This window comes from Malaclemys terrapin, chromosome 4 (assembly GCF_027887155.1).
Source record: "Malaclemys terrapin pileata isolate rMalTer1 chromosome 4, rMalTer1.hap1, whole genome shotgun sequence".
Taxonomy (NCBI): Eukaryota; Metazoa; Chordata; order Testudines; family Emydidae; genus Malaclemys; species Malaclemys terrapin.
Window position 1 is genome coordinate 143,986,447 of NC_071508.1, and position 10,791 is coordinate 143,997,237.

General features: G+C 46.6%; 1 protein-coding gene across 4 annotated transcripts in view; it reads right to left on the minus strand.

Moving 5' to 3' along the window:
• FBXO34 (F-box protein 34) overlaps positions 1 to 8,568 on the minus strand; it is a 67,714-nt gene extending 59,146 nt beyond the window's left edge. For 3 of the 4 annotated variants that reach the window (XM_054027707.1, XM_054027710.1, XM_054027709.1), the window contains exon 1: positions 8,452 to 8,568. The gene's annotated coding sequence lies outside the window, so the exon portion shown is untranslated. Of the gene's footprint in view, positions 1 to 8,369 lie in introns of all 4 variants that reach the window. The other variant, XM_054027708.1, reaches the window with a different exon arrangement.
• Between the last annotated feature and the right edge of the window lie 2,223 nt (positions 8,569 to 10,791).

A 10,791-nucleotide genomic window follows, 5' to 3' on the forward strand; every position in this document is an offset into this window, starting at 1 on the left:
GTCTACCCTGATATAACGCTGTCCTCGGGAACCAAAAAATCTTACTGCGTTATAGGTGAATCCGCGTTATATCAAACTTGCTTTGATCGGCCGGAGTGCACAGCCCCTCTCCCCCCACCCCCTGAGCGCTGCTTTACTGTGTTATATCCGAATTCGTGTTATATCGGGTCGCGTTATATCGGGGTAGAGGTGTATATCTTTTTTTAGATGCGGCAATCAGATCTGCATGCAGTATTCAAGATGTGGGCATGCCGTGGATTTATAAAGGCATGATGATATTTTCTGTCTTATTATCTATCCCTTTCCTAATGGTCCTAACATTGTTAGCTTGACTGCTGTTGTGCATTGAGCTGATGTTTTCAGAGAACTATTCACGACTCCAAGAGCTCTTTCATGAGTGGTAACAGCTAATTTAGATCCCATCACTTTGTATGTATAGTTGGGATTATGTTTGCCAATGTGCATTACTTTGCATTTATCAGCATTGAATTTCACCTGCCATTTTGTTGCCCAGTCACCCAGTTTTGTGAGATCCCTTTGTAACTCTTTGCAGTCTGTTTTGGACTTAACTATCTTAACTAGTTTTGTATCATCTGCAAATTTTGCCACCTGTTTACCCCTTTTTACAGATAATTTATGAATATGTTGAACAGCACTTAACATAAGAAAAAGAATGTACTTGTTCCAGTACAGACTCCAGGAGGAACTATTTACCTCTCTGCATTCTGAAAACTGACCCTTTATTCCTACTTTTTGTTTCTTATCTTTTAACAGTTACTGATCCATGAGAGGACCTTCCCATGACTGTTTACTTAGATTGAGGGACCTTGTCAAAGGCTTTTTGAAAGTCTAAGTACACTATATCCACTGGATCCCCCTTGTCCACATGCTTGTTGATCCCCCTCAAAGAATTTTAATAGATTGATGAGGCATGATTTCCCTTTACAAAAGCCATGTTGACTCTTCACCAACAAATAGCATTCATCTATGTGTCTGATAATTCTGTTCTTTACAGGAGTTTCAACCAATTTGTCTGGTACTGAAGTTAGGCTTACCGGCCTGTAATTACCAGGATCGCCTCTGGAGGTTTTTTTTTAAAATTGGTGTCACATTAGCTATCATCCAGTCATGTGGTACAGAAGCCGATTTAAATGATAGGTTACACACCACAGTTAGTAGTTCTGCAATTTCACATTTGAGTTCTTTCAGAACTCCTGGGTGAATACCATCTGGTCCTGGTGACTTATTACTGTTTAATTCAACAATTTGTTCCCAAACCTCCCCCAACACCACCTCAATCTGGAACAGTGCCTCAGATTCATCACCTAAAAAGGATGGCTCAGGTGTGGGAATCTCCCTCACATCCTCTGCAGTGAAGATGGATGCAAAGAATTCATTTAGTTTCTCCGCAATGGCCTTATCATTCTTGAGTGCTCCTTTAGCACCGCGATCATCCAATGGCCCCATTGATTGTTTAGCAGGCTTCCTCCTTCTCATGTATGTTAAAAAAAAAAATGCTGGGGGTTTTTTTTGTTTGTTTTTTGAGTTCTTTAGCTAGTTGTTCTTCAACTTCTTTTTTGGCTTGCTAAATTATACTTTTGCACTTGACTTGCCAGAGTTTATGCTCCTTTCTATTTTCCTCAATAGGATTTAACTTTCAGTTTTTAAAGGATGCCTTTTTGCCTCTAGCTACTTCTTTTACTTTGTTGTTTTGCCATGATGGCACTTTTTTGGTCCTCTAACTATGTTTTTTAACTTGAGGTCTTCAGTCTCACTACTGATCCATCACTGTTGCCTCACCACCTTACATTATACAGCCTTCTTTTAAGCCAAAAGCCCCTCAACAGCCCTTCTGTGGCACTGCTTTGGATGATGACTGCCACTTTCTTCATGACCTTGATCAAGATACTTGCTCTACATTCTACATCCTGAATTCTATTTCTCCGAGACAAGCTTTCAAGTTCACACAGAGCTGAAGGTCACCTGAAGAAGAGTACTCTGTAAGCTCAAAAGCTTGTCTCTCTTACCAACAGAAGTTGGCTCAATAAAAGACATTCTCTCATCCATCTTTTAAAAGAGGATAGTTAGGTGAAACAATCCACATCGACTCAAAGAACAAACTCTGCATCTGTAATCTATATATAACAAGCAGTATTCCTTATCAACATTATATATGAAATAAGAGATTGTGAAATGTTATGTTAATTGGTAAAAATGCAGATTTCACGCAGTAAGGGATATGAATATATTATGTCACCTGGATGCACTTTTGTACTCCACCCATCTTGCATATAACCCAGTTAGTCACTCTCTTGTATTGCTATTGCTAACAATTCTAGAACATCTTGAGTATTACTTATGTAATGAAGGCAGACCCTCCTTAACGGACAGCCTAGCTTAAGGCAGACTTATTTTGATTTGGTTTTATTTTTTTCCAGTTATAAGAATAGCGACAGATGCAGCAAAAGAAGTTGGTAAGCTACAGTTTCAGAATCCAACCCCCTCTGAGAGAAGATGATGCATCTACTACAAAACATGTTTTTTCACCTTTTACCAATACCCATGAAACAAGAAATAGAAGGGGAGGTGTTAAAGGAAGTGGAAACAAACTGCAACACAATCTACACATTTCAAGATGGGTTAAGTGACTTCATGTAGTCCAGAAGAGGATTCCATATTTAAATAAAGTCTTCTAGTAAAAAGACCCCAAGACAGAAGTCATAAATTAAAAAACATACTGAGCAAAAACTAGAATCATGAATATTAACAGACCAGGTAAACTGCATACTGGATAAAATAATACTGACAGAATTTTTCTGAGTGGCTTTTATCTTCAGACTTAAAAATCTTGCCTGAAACAATAAGAGCATTTGCATATAAAAATGCTGCTTCAGACAATGAATTCAAGTGAGGATCCTTGAGACTATGTACGTCTCATACTTAATTGCTGGACAGTGGGGCGCACTTATCTCAATTCAACCAACAGAAAGCACTGGATTTCCAAAGTCAGAGAAGCTACAGGAATGAGGGTCTGCCTGGGGGGGAGGGGGCCGGGGGGGGGGAGGAAGAGAAGAGAGAGAAAGGGAACAGTAGCTGAGAAATAAAAAGGAGATTCCCAAAGCTATGGGGAAGCTTGAGAATAATACTGAATAACTCACTCTGCATAAAGCAGTTCTTAACAAATCGGTTATATCAACACTATGACAGTTTGCACAAAAGAATTTGACTTTTAAGAATGAAAAAACTAGATACCACACACAAGAGTCTATGACCTAAATGATGAAAGAATAAGTAGTTAAGTGAACCACAGCACCTGCTGAATTTTTAATCACTAATGTTCTCCTGGCTCCCAGCAAAGCAAGCATTCATTAGCTTCTAAGCCCTACAAACAGGAGTATAGAGTAATAAATTAGAACAGCAAGATTTTCCCTGGCAGAAATTCAATTTCAAGATCACCTGAATCCATTACTTTACAACTAACTGCAGACACTGCATTTGTTGATTTTTTTTAATTCTCCTGATATAAAAAGCATTACATTCAATATTTTAGTTTTCCCCAAGTTATCTGGTTCCAATCAGCTCTAACATTTCTGTGTAAGATAATGTCACTTAGTGTTACTCCTGAAGAGCATCTAAGGCTTGGTCTACACTACCCCCCTAATTCGAACTAAGGTACGCAACTTCAGCTACGTGAATAACGTAGCTGAAGTCGAAGTACCTTAGTTCGAACTTACCTTGGTCCACACTCGGCAGGCAGGCTCCCCCGTCGACTCCGCGGTACTCCTCTCACCGAGCTGGAGTACCGCAGTCGACGGCAAGCACTTCCGGGTTCGACTTATCGCGTCCAGACTAGATGCGATAAGTCGAACCCAGAACTTCGATTTCCAGCCGTCGAACTAGCTGGTAAGTGTAGCCAAGGCCTAAGGCTTGGTCTACACTACCCCCCCTAATTCGAACTAAGGTACGCAACTTCAGCTACGTGAATAACGTAGCTGAAGTCGAAGTACCTTAGTTCGAACTTACCTTGGTCCACACGCGGCAGGCAGGCTCCCCCGTCGACTCCGCGGTACTCCTCTCGCCGAGCTGGAGTACCGCAGTCGACGGCAAGCACTTCCGGGTTCGACTTATCGCGTCCAGACTAGACGCGATAAGTCGAACCCAGAACTTCGATTTCCAGCCGTCGAACTAGCTGGTAAGTGTAGCCAAGGCCTAAGACTAGTATGTTTTCACTCTTCAAGCAGTATTTAGTGGTCACTAGAATGCCCACTGAAAGAGATGGTTGAACTTCAGAGAAAAGTGAGTGTGTGTGAGGATTAATTTTGTAATCACATGGACAGTAGGAATAGCAAATGGTACAGCAGATTTTTCCCCTACCACAAAAGAAAGAGGTAAGATTCTTTGGGGGAAATGACAGAGGGAGGAAGAAAAGAAACATATGCTAATTCCACAACTACAGCCAGATTCTGTTAAGTGTGGCAGCTCTCCTAATCTCATTAATCATGTTTTAACAAGAGCAATATTCTCAAAAATGAGTATGTCTCAGCTGCACTAATCTTTGAACATTAAAGCTGAGCAAAAAGGCTCAAAATGGTGTTTTTAAACACGTTTCAATTTCACTACTGTATACAGCAAAAATAAATCCACAGGTTTTTGTACAGCACATAATGTTAGTGAAAGCTACCTTGAAGGTTACAGACAAGTTTCCTCGTTTTGCAAGCCAAAATCCATTTCTAAAGACTTGAACATTAAATGAAGTGACCAGAAACGCCATAAATTGTCTTAGGCATGAACAAAACTGTTTTGTGTATTTGTATAGAAGACGTTTTGGGAAAATATATACATTTAATTATTAACTGGAGATATGCGAGTTTTCGACGCTGCTCTATCCTTGAATCATGGGCTTTGGTAACAGACTCCGCTATAAATGTGTCTTATTGATGGTTGCTTTTTAATAGCAATCTTTGCAAGACTCCTTACCAAAAAAAAAAACCCCACAACAATGATATTTTGGTTGGATCCAGCTACCTAATCTGCAGTTTGAATATATTTACATCCACACAACAATATTTTTTGGGGGGGTAGGGAGGAAAACGGGGACCAGTAGAACACTGAATCCTGTGCTACTTGTCCACTATTACAATTGTGCTACTTTGAGAATTATGCTAAAATGTCAGCCACAAAGGAATGCAAAACTAAGAAACTAAGGCCAGTACTTTGTAACAAATCTGTTGCCACCCAGAACTTCATGGCTGTTTCTACAGTACACAGCCACTCAGAACTCACAGCAACTGCAAAGACAGAACTCTATTCTTCCTGCTCCAGATGCACAAAACCTCCTAGCACTTGAACTAGAGGCAAATATCATAACATAAGCTTTTATCACTAACAGTTAATTAAGCCGTTCTCATTCTATCCAGTGGAACACTATGGTACACATTAGCAGGTCATTGCAATATGCTCCCTAAATCATAAAATATGCAAAAATAATTTTATACCCTTGAGAAAATAAAACATACTATTGCATCTCAATGCTCGACAAGTTGTCTCCATATGTTCACAATCCCTTTCATAGCTGAACTGATGCAAAAATAGATCTTAATGTTTCACCTACCTTTAACAATACACAGTCTGTGCATTTGAATTATTTTTAATAATTCTCTAGTCACATATGAAAGAACCAACTCAGTCACAGAGCATGGAAAAATATCTGAGGACTAGTCCCTGGTATTAAATCAAATCAGAAGCTCTCAATTTATCAGCCATATTAAAATGCAACTTCTAGTTATTAAGTGCATGTCATTAAAAAGGGCAATTTCAAAAGTGTTACTCAATTAACAGACATTGTCTTTGTTATCCACCTGCTTTTGATAAGGCATCAATCACCTTCTGGACAGTCCTCCTCTTTCCCTCAAAAGGCCCTGGTTTCTGACAAATTTACCTTTCAAGCAGAGAGCGGGACACATTACCTCCCAAAACCAGTCAATGAGGCTCTTTCATTAAGCCATAGAGAAGGCATGTAGCAGTTGGAAAGCAACACAAGGCACTCCCTTCCCCCTCCCATCAGGGCTGAACACACAGCATTCAAAACACTCCCAGTCCCTGAAGCAAAGGATTAGCCATTTATTGAGGAGGAAGCAAAACACTGAAAGATTCCAAGGGCCAAATATATCCCTACTCCAACTTCAATGAAGTTAATAGTTACACCCTGGATTAATTTGGTCACAAATGACCACAGAACTCAAATTTAACCAATATCATTTCATTCATCCAGACACACTGCCTAGACTCCGAGTACACACTTAGCAAAGAAAGAGTACAGCAGTATTTCTGCCATGGTGTTAAGCAGTAACATTAGCACACCCACAGACGTTTATGAAGTTTAGACTTTGGACTCCCAAAGCAACTGTGGCCACCACAGTGTTTAGTGTTTTCCTATAAGGATATCAGAAGGGAACCCAAATATAACAATAAGGGTTTATATAGAACCTTTCATCCAAGGACCAAAAAGAGCTCCACAAATATTCATTAAACCTTGCCACACTCAGAGAGAGTTATTACTCCCATTATAGAGACTAATATATGCATGTCTCACCATACAATTAGGGTATGTCTACACTACAAAATTATGTTGACCTAAGTTACATCAACTGCCACCGCAGTAATTAAATCGTTTTACACGTCCACACTACGCTCCTTGTGTTGACAGTGCACATCCTCACCGGGAGCATTTGCACCAATTTAACTGTCAGTGTGGGGCATTATGGGACGGCTTCTGAAAGCTAGCAACAATCAATGTAAGCAACGCAGCGTCTACACTGACGCTGCATCGACCTAAGCACTTCGCCTCTCATGGAGGATGAGTTATTAAGTCGATGTAGCGTGTAAGTTACATCAGCAGGAGCAACATTTTAGTGTAGAAATGTACAGAGTTAGGTCATAGAACGTCAGGGTTGGAAGGGACCTCAGGAGGTCATCTAGTCCAACCCACTGCTCAAAGCAGAACTCTGTAAGCTGCCTTGCATAAACCTAACTCTGTAATGTAGACCAGGGCTTAGTGTAAAGAAGAAACTAGGTTTTATTTTGTTAAACAAAAAGCTACAACTCGTTGTTTCAGGTGCAACCTTGAAGGGACAATATCATCTGGATAAAAATATCACATCCACTAGAACCGTATTTTTAACCTTTTATTTGAGTTATTATACAATTCCCATCTGAGCACATATTGGTACAAGTAACAACTAGACTATTTTTAATAGTGAATAGAGTTCCATTGTTTGGATTGCAGTTTGGATTCAGCTTCACAACAACTTCTTTGGGGGTTTCACAAGGCAACAGGGGGGAGAGAGAAAAAACACTCAGAAAAATGGGATGGTAAAACCACAGAAACTGGCCAGGAAACTCTGGACAGGTATAAAACTTTAACTCTCTTTTAAAAGTTGATTCGATTTCCTGTTGGCAGTGTTCCTTTAAAAGACTCAATCCTTTTATGTTGCACATAGGTATGTTAAAGATTTACCAATTTTATAGGACATGGCACACAGACCCATCTTATTCTACTGCAGAGAGTAATGAAGTCACAGGCACAGCCTGATGGCATTACCCACTACATTATAACTTCACTACAGCTGAAGCCAAAGCATCATATACCTGTCCTCCCAGCCCCACTATAACTGCAGCAGGAAGAGGATAAAGCAGGAAGCCCTACGGAGGGGGCATCCCAGCAATAGAGAAGGGAAGTGAGCCCCTATAAGGGCTGCGGGTGTCCTAGCCACATCAAACCTTCTGCAGGGGGGTGGCTCCTCTATGAAGGGACAAAGAGTGTGTTGTAGACCGATAACGTGAAGCACCCTTTAAATGCAAAGAAGGGTACGCGAGCCCCACCAGCGCTGGGGGACAGGGAGCCCGATAAAGGGGTGCCCCATCCATATCCCCGCAGCGGGGGGGCAATGGCACACCCTGCAAGAGCGCCCGGTGCCCATGGCTGCAGCAGAGAAGGGGGAAAAGGGAGCCTGATGGGGGGCTGCCCCAGCCCCACGGCCGCAGAGGGAGAGAGCCCGATGGGGGGCTGTTGTGGGGAGAGGGCCCCCCTGGTCTCGAGCTGCATAGAGGGGAGTCAGCCAGGGGGGCCCGCGCCCCTGCCACTCCTGCCCGCGGCGGGCAAACCAGGCCCGGTTGCCGCTGCCTGGCGTTTGGCTCCGGCCCGACCGCCCTCGCAGACGCAGCCCCCTCCCGGCCCCAGCGCCACCGCGGCCGGGCAGGAAAGACCGCGGCTGCGTCCAGGGCCTGCTCGCGGCCCCCTCTCCAGCGCCCGCCCGGCCGGGTGGGCCCCACGCCGGGATCCCCCCTTCAGCCTCCCGAGCGGGACCCACCTGCCCGGCCGCCCCGGCGCTCCGAGCCCCCGCTCCCGGGGCGGCGCAGGACCCGGGCCCCTCCCCCGAGCCGCGGCCCTACCGGGTCCAGAGCGCGGGCCCGCCTGGGTCCCAGAGCAGCGGGGGTCCCGGAGCCGGTGGCGAGCGGGAGGCTCAGGAGACCCCGGTCGCTCGGCGCAGCCGGATCCCCCCCAGCGGAGCCAACTTGTTCGGGGTGGAGCCGCCGCGGCCTCGCCAATCCGGGCCCGGGGCGGAGCCGGCGCCGCAGAGCTGGGCCCAGGCAGCTCCCCCTCCCGCCTCCCAGCGCCAGGCACCGGGAACTGCGGCCCCCCAGCGCCAGGCACCGACCGGGAGCCTCGGGGGGGACACCGGCCCCCTCCCGCCCCCCAGCGCCAGGCACCGACCGGGAGCCTCGGGGGGACGCCGGCCCCCTCCCGCCCCCCAGCGCCAGGCACCGACCGGGAGCCTCGGGGGGACGCCGGCCCCCTCCCGCCCCCCAGCGCCAGGCACCGGGAACTGCGGCCCCCCAGCGCCAGGCACCGACCGGGAGCCTCGGGGGGACGCCGGCCCCCTCCCACCCTCCAGCGCCAGGCACCGACCGGGAGCCTCGGGGGGGACACCGGCCCCCTCCCGCCCCCCAGCGCCAGGCACCGACCGGGAGCCTCGGGGGGACGCCGGCCCCCTCCCGCCCCCCAGCGCCAGGCACCGACCGGGAGCCTCGGGGGGGACACCGGCCCCCTCCCGCCCCCCAGCGCCAGGCACCGACCGGGAGCCTCGGGGGGACACCGGCCCCCTCCCGCCCCCCAGCGCCAGGCACCGGGAACTGCGGCCCCCCAGCGCCAGGCACCGACCGGGAGCCTCGGGGGGACGCTGGCCCCCTCCGGCCCCCCAGCGCCAGGCACCGGGAACTGCCAATCCCCCCGTGTCAGGCACTGGGAGAAATCTCACACACACCCGTGCTAGGCACCGGGAACTATTAGTCCCAGCCACCCACCCCGTGCCAGGCACCGGGAGCCTCAGTGGACACACACACACACACACACAAACACATAGTCATGCACTGGCAGCCATAGGGGTGCCAGCCCACTACACACACTGAGAAACATCTGCTTGCCGCCCCAGGCCAAGCAAGACACGGGGCACTCACTACCATCTTAGTGTTAGGCATTGAGAGACCCAGGGATTTTACTCTCCCCCCCTACCTGGCACTTTGTATAAATAATTAAATATTCATTGGACTAGAGAGAGCAAGCCAGAGGTTAGCTCTATAGCTTGGTGGTTAAGTAGAAGGAGAGTCAGCTTCAGCGTCTTACTCCCATACATACTGAATGATTCATACAAAGTGGGACAGCTTCAGCAGGAAAGACTGAGAGCAAACCCTCCCCCTCCCCAGCTGGTTAGGTACTAACCTAGAACATGTGAGTTCAAGTCTCTGCCCCAAAGCAGGGGGTGGGGATTCAAATCTGTGGCACTCACATCCCAGGTGAGTGCCCTAACCATAGGGCTATGAGAATACTGACAAATACCTTAAAAATTGTATTTTCCAGTTTGATTGTGTTGCTCTTTAGCTCCTATTTATATCATTCCTGCAGTTACTGCACTGCTTGTGATAGCTTTAGGCTGTAACTCAGAGAAAGATTTGTTGCTTTATGATTCTTGGAAGTAATTACAGTCCTAGGCTTTGTCAAGACTAGAAAAAGTGGTTAGTTTAGGCTGGGTTTAGCTAACATTCTAGTTAAAATTAATCTAAATTCAACCTTTCTCCTAATGTAGGTGAAGAGTGTTACAGGAGTTGGGCACAGCCATGCCTGTGCCTAGTTATCTAGCACCAAGGGATAGATTTGGGCTTGGTTTTGCAGTCTGAGATGATTCGTTAGTCTTTTTTCCTGCTCTAGGAGTCTCCTAGCAGGAGTACTAGGTGCTGGTGCCTTTCCCAGGCACAGCCCTCTCAGCCATGCTCAGGCCAACTCCCACCCTGGCAGAAATCTGTGAGGGCATGTGACCCCTCATGCCTTCCCCCCAGGTTGCCTCTGCCTGCAGTTGTCAGTTGACCAGGATAACCTGATGGTAGCCTGGGTGTGTGGGCTTCCTATAAGAGCCAACTCCCTCAGAGAAAGGACAGGTCTGGTAGTTGATTCCTACAATGAGCTTAGTAGATATTCCCTGCTTAAAGGAGCTAGAGAAGAAAACTTCTATAAGGGATCCAGAGATGATCTAGGATCAAAGAAGAGAAGGAAAGGGGTTCTCCACACCAGACAGTTGAAAAGGTCTGGCTGGAATGACCTAGAGTGAGGTTCAGGAGCAGCGGCTTGAGGAAACACCAGGAAGCAGGATCTAAGCTTTGGAAAGCACTATTGAGTCTGGCAAGGGGGTGAAGAAACTGTGGAGTGGGGGAAAGGTTTGTTTTGGTATAAATTGCCAT